The following is a 15,347-nucleotide window of genomic DNA, read 5'->3' as shown; positions in this document are numbered from 1 at the left end:
TGCTGTGCTGTGCTTGCGTGCCTGCCGTCCCGCTCGCTCTCGCTGTGTGTTACGCGCGTCGTCGAAATGGCAGATCAGGCGGCTACGAACGAGACTGCTGCGGCACCCGCCGCCACCGGCACTACGAAGAAGGCCAAGTCTGCGTCGTCTGCGAAGAAGCCGCGCGCCAAGCCTGCGCACCCGCGCACCTCTGAGATGGTGACGGCCGCCATCAAGAGTCTGAAGGAGCGCGGCGGGTCGTCGCTGCAGGCGATCAAGAAGTACATAGCCGCGCACTACAAGCTGGACGCGGAGAAGCTGGCGCCGTTTATCAAGAAGTACCTCAAGTCGGCCGTCGTGGCGGGCGAGCTGGTGCAGACGAAGGGGAAGGGCGCGTCCGGCTCGTTCAAGCTTGCCGGCGCCGGCGGCGGCGGGGGGGCGGCCGAGGGCGGCAAGGCTCGTGCTGGCGGTGCCAAGAAGAAGCGCGCCGCTCCGGCCAGCAAGGAGAAGAAGGGCGCCCGTGCGGCCGGCGCAAAGAAGGCTGGTGGCGTGAAGGCGGCGACCGGTCGGAAGGCGGGCGCCGCCAAGAAGGCGTCTGCGGCGTCGGCCGCTCCCGCGGGTGCGAAGAAGGCGGCTGCGGCCAAGCCGGCCAAGGCCAAGTCGCCGTCGAAGGCGAAGAAGGCCGCCAAGGTTCCGACGAAGAAGCCGAAGGCGCCGCGCCCGAAGAAGGCGACGACGCCGTCTAAGGCGAAGGCTTCGCCCAAGAAGAAGAAGTAGAGTAGAGGAGAAAGAGATGGGAAAGGAAGGGTTTGGCGCTTGGCTCCGTCGTCCCCACCCCCCGTCGTCGTCTAGTGGCGCGCAAGAGACGCGCGGCCCAAAACGGCCCTTCTCAGGGCCATCAAAGCACGTCGGGGAAGGTTTTGATTGTCGTGTTGCGTTTGGTGTGGGGGTCTGTCTGTATGCCCGTGGGGATGCTGTTTGCGTGCCGCGGTGGTTGGATTGCGGGGGTCGGTGGCGGGTGTGGGCGGCGGTAGCGGTAAGCGGTGTTGTTGTTGTTGTTGTCGTGGTTGATTGTCGCCGTGTTTGTGGCGGCGGCCGACGGTTGGTTTTCTGTCACGTTGTTGTTTTGTTTGAATACGTTGGTTGGCTTGCCTGCGTTCGTTCTTCTCGGATGTCTGTCGTCTTGTCGAGTCGTGTCTGGTCTTTGTTTTGTTCCTTTGTGTGTGTTATGTTTTGCAACGGGGGGCACGTTGAGATGTGGGAAGGAGTCGGCGGGGGATTTCGGTGGCGTGTAGAGCGAGCGAGCGCGCCTGCCTGGCCGTTGGCCGTCGGAGTGGAGTGCGGGTGTTTTTGTTTTTGTTTTCGAAACGAAAGCGGCGGCCGGCCAGCCACCCGTGCGGTGTGACGTCGGCCGTTGGGTATTGTGCGCCGGGGAGGGATGATGTGTGATTGTTGCGCGCTGCTAGCAGGCAGGCAGAGTGAGCGGGTGTGGCGGACGGACGGGAAGTGGTGGTTTTTGTTTTTGGGTTGCGGGGCGAGAGGCAGGCGACCGACAAAGGTTGCTCGCGACGGAGAGATGTTAGTGGCCCTGAAAAGGGCCGTTTTTGTTTGTGCGGTGCGGTGCCGCGGCGCGGTTTAGGCGCGCTCGCCGCGGATGCGGCGCGCGAGCTGGATGTCCTTGGGCATGATGGTGACGCGCTTGGCGTGGATTGCGCACAGGTTGGTGTCTTCGAAGAGGCCGACGAGGTAGGCCTCGCTGGCCTCCTGCAGGGCCATGACTGCGGAGCTCTGGAAGCGCAGGTCGGTCTTGAAGTCCTGGGCGATCTCGCGCACTAGGCGCTGGAATGGCAGCTTGCGGATGAGCAGCTCTGTGCTCTTCTGGTAGCGCCTGATTTCTCGCAGGGCGACGGTGCCCGGCCTGTAGCGGTGGGGCTTCTTGACGCCTCCGGTGGCGGGCGCGCTCTTCCTCGCCGCCTTGGTGGCGAGCTGTTTGCGCGGCGCCTTTCCGCCGGTGGACTTGCGGGCCGTTTGCTTTGTGCGGGCCATGGCGGTAGCGGTAGCGGAGCGGCGTGCGTGGAGGTTAGGTGCGGCGCGGCGTCCGGTGCTGCCTTGACAACGGGCCCGCGCGCCTCCGTGCTGCGCTTATATGCCCTCGGTTGCGCGTGGTGGGGGGAGGGCGGGCCAGAGTCTATATAGGGGGGCGGCGGGCGCGCTGGGCGCAGACCGTAGCCGACTCTCCAGCCGCTGCAGCTGCTGTTTGTGCACGTTTTGCTTTGCCCGAGGAAGGAAGGATGACAGGCCGCGGCAAGGGAGGAAAGGGGCTCGGCAAGGGTGGCGCCAAGCGGCACCGCAAGGTGTTGCGCGACAACATCCAGGGCATCACGAAGCCCGCCATCCGCCGCCTGGCTCGCAGGGGCGGCGTGAAGCGCATCTCTGGTCTGATCTACGAGGAGACCCGCGGGGTGCTGAAGGTGTTCCTGGAGAACGTGATCCGCGACGCGGTGACGTACACTGAGCACGCCAAGCGCAAGACTGTGACGGCCATGGACGTGGTGTACGCCCTGAAGAGGCAGGGGCGCACCCTGTACGGTTTCGGCGGTTAGGCTGCGTCGCAGCGGGCGCTGGCCTTCCCGCGGCCGTGCTTGTGGGTGGGAGAGACTAGAAAACGGCCCTTTTCAGGGCCACCACACTGTTCGGAAGTTGAAAAGTGCGAAAGAGTCTGTGTTGTTGCTGCGTGTGTGCGCTGTGTTGTTTGTTTGTTTCTCTCTCTCTTTCTTTCTTTCCGTTTGTGAGCGACGTGATGTGACTGGGAGGGGAGAAGGAAAGGAAACGTGTCATGTGGCTGGCTGTGTGTGGAGCTGCTTCGTTTGTGTGTCTTTGTATCGATCGCGACGGAGATGGCGGGCTGTGTGTTGTTGTGCGAGAGGCGGTGATTATTTGCTTGCGTGGTTTGGCTCTGTGTGTTTGCGGCGGCGTTGGGGTTTCCGAGGCAAGGCGGCCGGATCAGCTGTTTCGTTCGTGTCGACGGCCGTTGCGCGCGGGAGTGGAGGGCGGTGTGTCGACACGCCTCCCTTTAACAATGGTCATTATTGCTGCCGTTGTCGTTTGGAAGGCGACTGCGACCGTGCAAAATGTGTGTGTGTGTGTGTGTTGGGCCACACGGGCTGTGTGGACGACAAGATGGCGGACGTGCGCCGGCGGCGGCTGTGCTGTGAAAGTGCAAAGTTAAAAAACAAAACAAGGTGCGGCGAGGACGACTGAAATTTTGCTTTGGACGTAGGTTTGTGTGGTGGCCCTGAAAAGGGCCGATTGTTGTGGGCCGAGCCGGCAAAGCGCGTTGCGTGCAGGGGAGCACGCGGCGGCTGCGATTGCCTGGCCTCCTTTAGGCCTTCTTCTCGGTCTTCTTTGGCAGCAGGACGGCCTGGATGTTGGGCAGGACACCACCCTGTGCGATGGTGACGCCCGACAGGAGCTTGTTGAGCTCCTCGTCGTTGCGGATGGCAAGCTGCAGGTGGCGCGGGATGATGCGCGTCTTCTTGTTGTCGCGGGCCGCGTTTCCGGCCAGCTCGAGCACCTCAGCCGCGAGGTACTCCATGACGGCGGCGAGGTAGACGGGCGCCCCGGCGCCGACGCGCTCTGCGTAGTTTCCCTTGCGCAGGAGGCGGTGGATTCTGCCGACCGGGAACTGGAGCCCAGCCCTGCTTGAGCGGGACTTTGACTTGCCCTTGACTTTGCCTCCCTTTCCGCGTCCGGACATGGCGATGGGCTAGCGACGGTGCACACGAAACGGAAACGAAAACGACCGGTGCGAGCGGCAGCGAGTCGAGCAGCGGAGTGCGTGCCGGCGCAGCCTGCTGCTCACATCTTTTACTTTCCCCTCTTTGGGGAGGTGTGTGTGGGGGAGTTTGTAGCCTTTCGGCTTTTACTCCCCTGTGAACGTGTGTGTGTGATTTTTCTATAGTTTTTTGGTGTCTGTGACTTGTGATGTTTGTTGTGAGTGAGTCTAGTACTTGCCTGAGGTAGGCGAAAAGATTGGTGTTATATGGGAAGGAACTGGATTAGGGATTGGGTTTTGGGATTTTCTCTTCGACTTAGTCGTCGAAGATCGTCATAGGGCGCTTATGTTTGTCGCGGGACATGTCATACCGACCTAGGGAGTGGATGAGCGCGTTTCCGGATCTGGAAGAACCCTCATAGAAGGCCCTTGCCAGATCCTGGAAACGCTCTCTCAGGAGTGGGATTTCGGCTGCGGCGTGCAGGTCGTCTATGGGGAATCCGAGTGGTAGACGCAGTGCCCTTCTGAGGGCGCGGTTCTGCAGCCTCTGGAGTTTGTCCAGGTGCTGCTTTGCCGCGTATCCCCAGACAGGGCACGCATACTCCATAACTGGCCGGATCAGGGCCTGATAAACATTTACTGCTACTGGGAAGGGAAGGGAGCTGTTTGTGTTCAGGATAGGGTATAGAATGGACATTCTGGCGCAGACCTTCCTGTGGACCTCGTCTATGTGGGGTTTCCACGTAAGACGAGAGTCCAAGGTTACGCCAAGGTACTTGGCGGTTCTGCGCCAGGGGAGTTGGATTCCATTTAGGTGAAGGTGGAGGGGGGGACGTTGAGGAGGTTCGCGCCTTCCGAGCCTGCGGGTAATCAGCATTGCCTGCGTCTTCTCGGAGTTGATCGTGATGCGCCAGCGACGGGCCCAAGTTTCTGTGTCATCTAAAACCTTTTGTAGCCTACGGATGACCAGGTCCTTGTTCGCATTTCTCGTGTAGAAGGCTGTGTCGTCAGCGTACTGCGCAGTGTGCACCAGGGGGGCCGTCGGAGTATCCGCAGTGTACAAACTGTACAATACGGGCCCCAGGACCGATCCCTGTGGCACCCCGGCACGAATACGCCTTCTGGTGGAGGTGGCAGTTTCTACTTTGACGGAGAAAGTCCTATTCGTGAGATAGCTCTTAATGAGCTGAACTATGCTCCCGGGAAACCCTTGTGTGTACAACTTGTAGAGTAGCCCTCTATGCCATACTGAATCAAAGGCTTTGGCTACGTCTAGTAGCACTATCCCGCAGTAGCCTCTGTGGTTGAAGCCTTCTGTGGCTGCTTCAACCATTCTCATGACCTGCTGTGGGGCAGAGTGGTTCTGCCGGAACCCAAATTGGAAATCCGGCAGAATTTGCTCTCTGGTAATGTGTTCTTGTATGGGTCTTAGCAGGAGGCGCTCATAGATCTTGCTGAGTGTTGGCAAGAGGCTAATCGGCCTGTAGTGCTGCGGGAATAGAGGGTCTTTCCCTGGTTTGTGTATCGCGACCACTTCCGCATGTTTCCAGCAAGCTGGGAAAACACGGGAACGAGTAATCTCGTTGAGGACGTTCGCGAGGTGTGTGATCGCTGTGGGTGGGAGTTTTTTGACTAACTGGTTTGTGACACTGTCGTGCCCTGGCGCCTTTTTTGTAGGGAGGGACCTGATTACTCTTGCCACGTCCTCGGGGGCAAAAAGTATGGGTTCGTCCTCTGGGTCCTCCTCGGCATTGAGGAAGACGGCCAGTTGACGACTGACTACCTCTTCATGTTCTTCATCCTGAGGTTCAGCCGCTTGGAACTGCTTCTCAAAGGAGTCGGCGAGGGCGTTGGCCTTTCCAGCATGGCTGTAGACCAGTCCCCGCTCGCCATGCAGTGGCGGCATCCTAGCGCGTCGTTTTGTAAACTGTTTGGTCGCTTGCCATAGTGTGTGATCGTCTACTTTGAGAGATGTGAGGCGGTTTTGCCATTGCTGGTTTCTGTGCTCATTGAGCGCTACCTTCAGCTCTCTCTGTAGACGATTGAGCAGCCTCCTGGTGGCCTGATTTCTGGTGATCTTCCACTCTTTTGCCACTCTGTTCTTGTGTCGAATTTGAGCTAGCAAGTGTTCTGGGAGCTGTATTTGCGGCGGTGGGCCCTCCCTTTGTGGAGGGGTGGCTTCTTCCGCTGCCTGCAAGATGGTGCCTGTTAGGTCTTGTAGCGCTTGTTCTACTGTTTCAGCAGTGGGTGGCGGAGCGCGAGCGATATCAGTGGCGACAGTTTCTTGGTATCGCTCCCAGTCTGTACGTTTGTACGACGTCTGGTACCGTGGGAGTGCTACCCATTCTCCCACATCGACCTCCAGAATCACTGGGTTGTGGTCGGAGGACATTCTGTTGATTGTCCTTGCGGCCACGAACCCTGCGATCCTCCTGGTGAGAGCTATGTCTAACACATCGGGCCTGCTTCCGTTTTTCGGAAAATGTGTTGGCTCGACTGGACCCCATGTTTCGAAGTGGTGGGCGCGCGCTAGTTGTTGCAGTTTGGCGCCTGCTCTGGAGGTTACTCTAGAATTCCAATCAGGATGTTTGGCATTGAAGTCTCCCCCTATTATGAGTTTGCCTTCAATTTGCCCTAGAGCAGCTATGTCTCCCTCATCTATCTGGTCGTGTGGGGGTCGGTAGACTGCAACAATTGTTAGGGGTCCAGTGGCAGTGGTTACTTCCACCGCCACTGCTTCGATTTTGTTGGTAGCTGGTAAGAATACCTGGTGGTGGGGGATCCCTCTTTTTACATATATGGCCACTCCTCCGCCTTGGGTTGGCCTGTCTTTACGGTAGCTAATGTAGTTGGGAACTGTCGCTTTTACTCCCGGTTTCAGGTGGGTTTCCCCCATCATGCATATGTCGATGGAGAACTCCTTCATGAGTTCTCGGAATTCGACCTCTTGATTAACAATGCCGTCTGCGTTAAAGACGCACATTGTCAGGCCTTGAATATTTGGTCGTCTATTCATGGTGGGGTGTAGATACTACTGAGGAAGTCGCAGAGGGGAGCGACTGCTGGACTGTTGCCTGAAGGGCGACGAGGATCTGTGTGTTCTGCTTCTGGGCTTCCCTGAATTCCTTCATCATTTCCATGACGAGGTTCATGGTCTGCACCATTACGCCTAACAACTGATCCATGGGGGGAGAGTGTGTGTGGGGTTCCCTGGGCCTTCCTCCGTCATGGTGGACCTGGTCGTTGTTGCTGTGTGTTTCCCGGTGTTGTTCTCGTGATAGTGTCTGGTGTTGTGATGGTTGGGCTACGCTTTCATGGTTCCCCGGTGGAGAAACCACTTCCGCATAAGTCGCCCTCGGTGTGTCCGGCCTTGGTTTTACCCAGGCCTTGTCCGTGTGTGTTGCCATGGTTTGTTTTCTTGTGTGTCTCTGTGGGTTTATGGTGTTTTGTTTGTGTGTGTGGGGGGCGGCCTTTGCGCCCTTTGCCTGTTGTGTGTGTCGTTTGTGGACCTCACAACCTTGGTATCCCGCCGTGTGGTTTTTGCCACACAGCGCGCACCTTATTTGTGGGTCCGTGTGGTGAAGTGTGCATGTTCTCGTGTCGTGGGCCTCGGCGCACTTCCTGCACCTTACTGGCATGGTGCAGTAGGCGGCGATGTGGTTAAGGCCCTGACACCTGAAGCACTGCACCGTCTTGTTCTTACGGCGCAGCGGTTCGGTGGTGACAGGCACTGCCAGAACCATCTTTATCTCCCTTTTGTTCTGGGGGATATCCGGGAGTGTGGCCTGGTAAAGTGGCCACTTACTGTTTATGTTGCCCATCTGTTGGACCCCCTTGACGACGTACCCCTGGGCAGTCAAATCTGTTTTGATTGCCTGGGGGGACACTCGTCTTGGGAGGTCTCGTATCACGATGTTTCTGTTCCTTGTTTTTGTTGTGGGGAACGTGTAGTGTGGTATGTTTTTATTTGTGAAAAGTGTTTTGACTGTTGTGTAGTGTTCTAGTGTGTGCAGTGTGATTTTTATTTTGTCTCCACCAGCAGGTTTTGCCTGGAAACTGCCTCCCCCGATTTCTGCCTTCAACAGCTCGAAGAGCTCCTCATAGCTGTGGGGAAACTCAGCAACAATCGGGGGGAGGTGGTGGGCGACTTGGTTCTGTGTTTGCGTTGTGGTGGTTTCTGTTGTCTCAGGCTCATCAGCAACCGCCTGAAATCTGTTCGGGGTGGGTTCCAATCCCCGGGCTGGCGGAAGCTTCGGCTGACGAAACGTTTTCTTCGCCAGCACGAAACCATCCGCATCCTGCCCGGTTACGTGGTTCCCTTCCAGTACCAGTGTTTCCTGGTCCCCTCCCAGTGCGACGACAGGTGCTGTCGGGGGCGCTGGCTCCTCAGAGGGTGTGGAAGCGGTTGGGGTGGGGGTGGTGGATACTTTCTTCCCCTTGGAGTGCTTCTCCTTTTTGTCCTTCCTTGCACGCCGCTGGTTGGATGTGGTGGACTTGAGTGGGGGGGATTTAAGGTATTTGGAGCGGGTGGAAGACTGAGACGAGGGGGTGGGTTTGGGGAGGATTTTTGTCGGCAGACGGGGCATCTGCTTGCCATTCTTCATGGACGTGAGAAATTCGGGAAGTGTGCCGGTGGCGTGGGCAAGCAGGAGCGGAGATAGGACGAGGTTAGGAGGGGCAGGATTGCAAGTACTGACAATATATTTTGTTGTCGGCGTACTATGTATGACTGCGTTTGTTTGTGTGTTTCTTGCCATGTCCGGGGCGGAAAGTGGGGCTGCTGCCAGGGGGGTGCCAGTTACAGCCTTCGTTGACACCGTTAGGTATCCCGGCTGCATTGCTGGCCCTACTGTATTTGTGGACGCGGAGGTCTGATCGGCGGCGGCGGAAACCTTCTCTGCGGTTCCGCGGCCGGCTCCCAGGTCCTGGCCCACATTTTCCCTAACCTTGGGGGGGGCAGAGCCTGGCTCTGCGGCAGCCGAAGTACTCGAGACGGCCGACGACGCGGCCCGCGGCAACAACAAGACGCGCTTTTTGTCGACAGCGGTTGACCGCTTCGACCCCAAAGCACCACTGGAGCTAGACATCCCGCAGTTGGAAAAGGAAACACGACAATTCTGCTGTCGGGCGTCTCCAAAAAATATCCTGCCCGCCGTAATTCCTTACTGCAGACCTTGACTGGGTCCCGCCGATGCTTTGATAAAAGCAAAGCCGTAGATTCCCCTGGTGTGTCACCCGTACAAGCGGGGGCCTATGACTGACAGTGCGCGAGTCAGAGGAGCAAGCTCAACCCTTGACTGCCACTCAGCGAGTGCCGGCGCAGCCGGGGTGGGGGTGCTTTATGGGCTCGGGTGCGGCGGCCGGTTGCGCGCGCGCCCCATTGGTCGGCGGCCGCAACAGGGCGAGCTGGTAAAGGTGCGGCGGCGGCTGGCGGCGGGTGCCACTGTGTGGGGAGACGCTGACTAGAGCGGAGCGCTTGGTACTGGTGTTGCTGCTGCCGTACGTTGGTTCGAGATGCCGCCCAAGACTAGCGGGAAGGCCGCCAAGAAGGCTGGCAAGGCGCAGAAGAACATTTCGAAGGGCGACAAGAAGAAGAAGCGCAAGAGGAAGGAGAGCTATGCCATCTACATCTACAAGGTGCTGAAGCAGGTGCACCCTGACACGGGCATCTCGTCGAAGGCGATGAGCATCATGAACAGCTTCGTGAACGACATTTTCGAGCGCATTGCGGCCGAGGCTTCTCGGCTGGCGCACTACAACAAGCGCTCGACCATCACGTCCCGCGAGATCCAGACCGCTGTGCGGCTGTTGCTGCCTGGCGAGCTGGCCAAGCACGCCGTGAGCGAGGGCACGAAGGCGGTGACCAAGTACACGAGCTCCAAGTAAGGAGGTGGCTCTGGAATGGAAGGAAGGATGGAGAAGGCTCCTCCGTTGCGAGAGCGGCAAAACGGCCCTTTTCAGGGCCACCAACTTGCCTTTTGCGGGAAGGGCGGAATTGTTGTTGTTGTTTGTGTGGACGGCTGTGATGTATGTGTGCATTTTGATTGTGGGTGGGGGGGCGCGTCAAAGCGTGTTGCGCGGGGTACGGCCACGAGGTTGGTCGCCGTGGCGTGGAATGGTGGCACGCCTCGTTGGCGTGGTTTTTGACCCATTGGTGTTGTTGGTGTGTGTGTGTGTGTTACCCGTCTGCGAGGGGGGACTGTGCGATCGGCGACTTTTGTGTCACCGTAACGACGGCCGTTTGCGGGTTTGTTTTTTTGCACATCATACATGGCGAGGGTGAAATGTGAAATGTTTTTGTTTGGTTGTTTTTTTTTTTTTTGCCGCCCACTATTCCCTTTGCTGTACGCCGAGTTTGACAATGGTGCGACGTAACTGCAGCGTGGAGGTGTGTGAGTGACGTTGAAATGAACGTGCCATTAAGACGCATTGTTGTTGTATTGTACTGTACGTGTACGGCGAACACGCACGATGATGTACCATTCGACTCTGATGTTTGATAGCCGTGTCTGACTGATTGCGTACGACGCACGCACACCGATGTCGTCATTCAAGATGCACGCGTGTCCAGTGCAGTACAGTAAGCGCGACGCTAGACGACGACGGCGGCGGCGGCGGCGGCGGTCGTTTGTTTGGCGAATGTCTGTACACGTGTTTGTCTGTGTCCATCCGGTGCGTATTTGTTTGTTTGAAAGTGTTTTGTGTGTCGGTGACGTGGTCCGATCCGTCGCCCCCTGAGTAACTGTCGATCGGCGCGATAGACGGGCGTCACGCAACTGAACCGAAGTCTTGGGCACACCCGTCATACTGTTGTACACCGTCGCGCTGAGAACGGTAACGAAAGGTTGACTTTGATCGGTCGAATGTCTGGGCAGAACGTGAGGAATGAGGCAAGAGTGCAAGGAGGGGGGGCAAAAGAGAGAGGAAGGGAAAAAGGGGAGAAACGCATTCGTAGAGCAACGGAACGTTCCCGTGTCGGAGGCGTATTGGAGCCGCACTGAAATGCGTTTAACGGCGGCGCGGCTGCAAGTGTCTGCCGTGGTGAACGTTACCTTTGACGGCTGCATTGGGCTTTGCCTTTGCTTTTGCTTTCGCTTTCGCTTTCCCGGATGTACGTAACGTTTGTTGATATGGTTCTGAGGAAGAGTGTATGACAGTGCCGTGCCGTCCATGTTCGTGTGCCCTCCCATTGTGTGTATGCTATTGTCTGTGTACGTGAATGATGTATGTAGGTGTTAGTGGACATGTTTTACCATTGGGGGGAAATGGATCGTCGATAGTTGCCGTCACTCTGTCACGGTCGAGATGACGCACCCTCCGTACAGAAAGGTGTCGAGAAAGTGAGTGTGTGTGTGCGTGCGTCCGTGAATTGGCAGTGTTTGGAGGTGGGCGTGCCCTGCATGTGGCCCGGAAGGCTGTTCGTTAGGCGGTAGTGTTGTGTGGACAGGGGAGGGGCATGCGTAACGCTGCTGGCATGGCATTTCGGGAGATGGGAGGGGGCAAACGAGGAGCGGCGGCCAAAGACGGGACGGGGAGGGGCGCGGTGTGGGTGGCTTGCGCCTGTGCTCGGCGTTGTGGTTTGTGCAAAAGAGGAGGAGAAAAACAATGTGAGTTGCCAGGGAGGGGAGCGGTGTTGTGTTGTGGTTGTCGTGGTGTAGCCGCAGACGCGGCTGTCAGTGAACGTGGCGAGACGGACGGATGCGCGGAGGGGCGGGGGCGGCGCATTTCGCCGGTGCCGTGCCATGCCTGAAAGCCGCGTGGTCGCTGTGTTGTTGGTGGCGTGGGGGCGAGGAGAGTACCGTACGGGTGTGCTTGTGCGCCGGAAATGGCACACTGCGCCCGCCCGTCTTGGAGGCTGATGGCTGTGGTGTGGAAATGGGGCGCGGTGATGTTGAAGCAGTTGAAGAACAGAAAAGAAACCAAGAAAACGGAAGGCGTGATGCGGCGGTGGTGGTGAGAGCGGGAAAAACAAAACAAAAAAAAAAGAAGGAAAAACAACGAGAAAACAAAAAGTCTATCAATATTAAAATGGAAATGGACCCAGGTATAACCTCCCTGCACAAATAGCAGAGAGTCCGATGATAATAAAAATGTGCCAGAATGTTAACGTCCCTACAAAACAAACCCAACGATAATATTAATGAAAGAGTGAACCGTATGTAACATTGCAACAGACATAATGAAACCTGATAAATTGTATAAGGGCAGCAGCGTTGACCTTTGGCCCTGTATTCAGAATAAAAAGAGCCAAAGATCGTTACCCCAATGAAAAAGACACTGAAACACGTATGTAACATAGTAGCGATGGCGAGACATTGTAGCATCTGTGACCAGAGAGTTTGCGCTGGACTGCGCGAGTGTTGCGAGCGGTTCTCAGTCAGTCAGTAGTCGTTGCGAGTCCGTAGCTATGTGTAGTTGAGGGCTGTACTCTGTCAGTAGTCGTCGCGTGCAGTACGCTAATAGTCGTCATGCAGAGCGGTCGGTCAGTAGTAGCAGCCGAGCGCGGTTGTGTGATGTAGGCGGTCGGCAACACTGGTCAAGATGGTGAATAAGGTATACTGTTAATTAATATAATCATTAGATAATGAAACATTGTATTTATTGTAATTATTCTCCAACAAGTTCCCCAATAATAATTTTTATTTCAAAAGCATTTTTCAAACATTTAATTGTTTATTGAACTAAAGAGTTCGTTGCACTTCACATTTCATTCCACTTCTTTGAAGAAAAATGTCACTAAAATCACAAAAAAAGAGAATATTATTATTTGCAATGCAGTTCCTCCAAGCGCTGCGCAACAACCAGAGCAGAAATGTGACATCCATTTATTCGGAGGTAAGACTTTAATTCTGATTGTTTTGCACAGGGCCAAAGACCGATATTTCGGTTTAATTGAAGTTTCTTGTCACTGAACGGACTTTTTTAAATGTTGTGTGAAGACTTTATATTTGAGTCAGATTGCGAATTTCACATTTTTGTTGCCATTTTCAATACCTCTCATTGTGGGCGAGGTTACAATTAGCGCAATGTCCATTAGCATCCGTAAATAACATTGTCCATTATTTTAAATTTTGCTGGGAGGTTACAACACACACACACACACACAAAAAAAAAAAAAAAAAAAAAAAAAAACAAAAAAAAACAAAAAAATTGCATTTATATCCGCTCCTCAATTGTAGATACCCCTTACACAGCTGTGTGCAATGAATGAGTGCTGGCTGGTAATTAATTGCACTCCTTGGAGGGAAATGCCATAGGAAGTAGTCTTTAAAAAGTGAATGTTTTTCGTTAAGAGACAAAAGTTACTTTAGAAAAAAAGTAATAGTGGGGCTTTTGTTGTTGAACAAAATAAGTACAATGAACATACGTTATCAGATTTGCGCAATGCAGCGTCACACCACCTTTTGATTATAACACAATAGACTATACATCGTCCCGAACCGTGACCAGAGTCGCGAGACGAGCAGAGCACGCCGCCGACGCCCGCTCAGTACAACCGTCCACCCGCTACTACTGTCGACCGACTACTACCTCTCCCGACTCGCGCTACAATATATATATAACAACTGTTCCTGGCGACCCGGTGCGTGCCACTACTGTCGTCTGGCGCGGTCCAAGCGCCGACTAGCAGCGATAAAGAACTCTCTGGTCAGACAGAGATGCTGTCATGCCTCGCCATCGCTCTGGTAATGAATACATACGTGTTGCAGCGTGCGTACCACCGGAACACGCAGTGGCGGAGCCAAAGACTGTGTTGTCGAGGTCGAGTGCGAGCGGGAAGAGAGGCAGCGTCGGCACGGAGATGCAAGCGAGCGCGAGACGCACGGGGGCTGCGGCGTGGCGCGTTTGCGGTCGGCGCCTTTGGTGGCAACGGCCGGGACAAGCAGCGGTGTATGGTGTGGTGCGGGGCGGACAGGGGCGGCGGTGGACGGGGAGGAGGCGGCGCGACGACGGCATGGGGGCGAAAACGGGACGGGGGACGGCGGATGTTGAGAGGCGTCACGCGCGGACAGGACACAGACACAGAGACACACAGATTGGAAAGGGAGGGTGCGCGGTAGTAGTTGGGAATGTGCGTACCGTGCGGGATGGGAGTGGGCGAGGAACACGGTCGTGGCCCCTGTTTTGGGTGCGTGTGATGACGTCGGTGTGTTGTGGGAAGGGAAGGTGCTGTGGCGGCGGCGCGTAATGGGCGTAGGCCGAAAAGAGAAAGGAACGTGGGCAGTGTGTTGGCAAGCGTCGGTTCGACTGCGACGTTGATGGGCAGGGCAGGGCAGGGCAGGGCAGGGCAGGGCAAGGTTAATGGTGGTAGGAGTAGGCGTGTGGGCGCAAAAAAATCTGCCGCTGCAGCGCGGTGCCGTAACCGCCATGGCGGGAAGGAGAGAGGGCCAAAGAAAGAAAGAAAGAAAGAAGAAAACAAAAAAAAAAAAAAAAAGGAGGGGGGGGCGAAAGTGGAGAGGCGGTGGTGTGAGAAGGGCGGGGGCGGAAGGAAGGCAGGAAGGACAAGAGGCGAGGCGACGGCTTGCTTTGTGTATCGGTCGGTCTCTGGCTATGCTTCGTTTTCTGCAGCAGGGTCGGTGCGCGGCGTGGCTCGCGGCAGTGGGAACGCCTGGTGGCTGGACGGCCAGCAATGCGGTTGGATGGGCGGCCACAGCACCGCACCTGTGCCCGAGGAGGAGACGCTGGCGGCGGGCCCTGAGGTGAGGCCGGCTCGGCTGGGGCTGTGGATGTGTAGGTGTGCGCCGCTGCTGCAACAACGAGTAAAACGCGAGAAGAAGGGATGGCGGTAGAGAGAGAAAAAAAAAAAACAAAAGGTCGTGTTGTGTTGATGCGCAGGCAGACGCGTACAGAGGGACGAGCCCGGTCTGCAGCAGGGTGTGGCCGTGCCGAGTGCAGAGCAGCGGCGGCTCGGTTCGGTTCGGCCCGGCCCGGCGGGCCGCGCTGTTGTCGCGGACGTGAGCGCCCCCTGGCGGGTGGCCGGAGGCGGCGCGGCGTGTTGGACGTGTGGCTGGTGGCAGTGCACAATTTGCGAGTGGCTGGCGGTGCGGTGTGGTGTGGCGTGGCGGTTGGCGCGTCGGGCGGCGGAGAGGTATGTGTTGCGGGCGCCCTTTGCTGCGCTGCGTCGTTGCGTGTGCCGTACAGGGCGGGCGCTTGTCGACTGTGTGGGCGGTGTGGCGAATTGGCGTGAAAACGGCTGCCGAGAGGTGTGTGGTAGCGAGCCGGTCGGTGGTGTCAGTGCGAAGGGGAATGTGCGTGCGTGTTTGGCGGTGTCGGTGTGCTTTTTGCGGCGTGAGAGTGGGAATTAGTGGGGCCGGCTGTTGTGTTGGTTCCTTGTGTCTTGTGTCGCGTAGCTTGATGGCAACGTGGAAGGACGCCGGTTTCGTTTTCGTTTCGAGCCTTGCGTGTGGTTGTCGACGTTGACTGGTTGGCGTGTGCCGATGCACGTGCATGTGTGGGTCGCGAGTGCGTTTTTGGCTGGCTGTGTGTGTGTGTGTGTGTGTGTGTGTGTGTGTGTGTGTTTTGGGGGGGAAGGGGGAGGCGGTGGTGAAAGTGCAGTCGTCGGGTGGGGCTGGGGCTGTGCGTCGTGGCGGAA

This window comes from Schistocerca americana, unplaced genomic scaffold (genome assembly GCF_021461395.2).
Source record: "Schistocerca americana isolate TAMUIC-IGC-003095 unplaced genomic scaffold, iqSchAmer2.1 HiC_scaffold_95, whole genome shotgun sequence".
Lineage (NCBI taxonomy): Eukaryota > Metazoa > Arthropoda > Insecta > Orthoptera > Acrididae > Schistocerca > Schistocerca americana.
The sequence above is the reverse complement of the archived record's forward strand: the minus strand, read 5'-3'. Positions refer to the sequence as shown.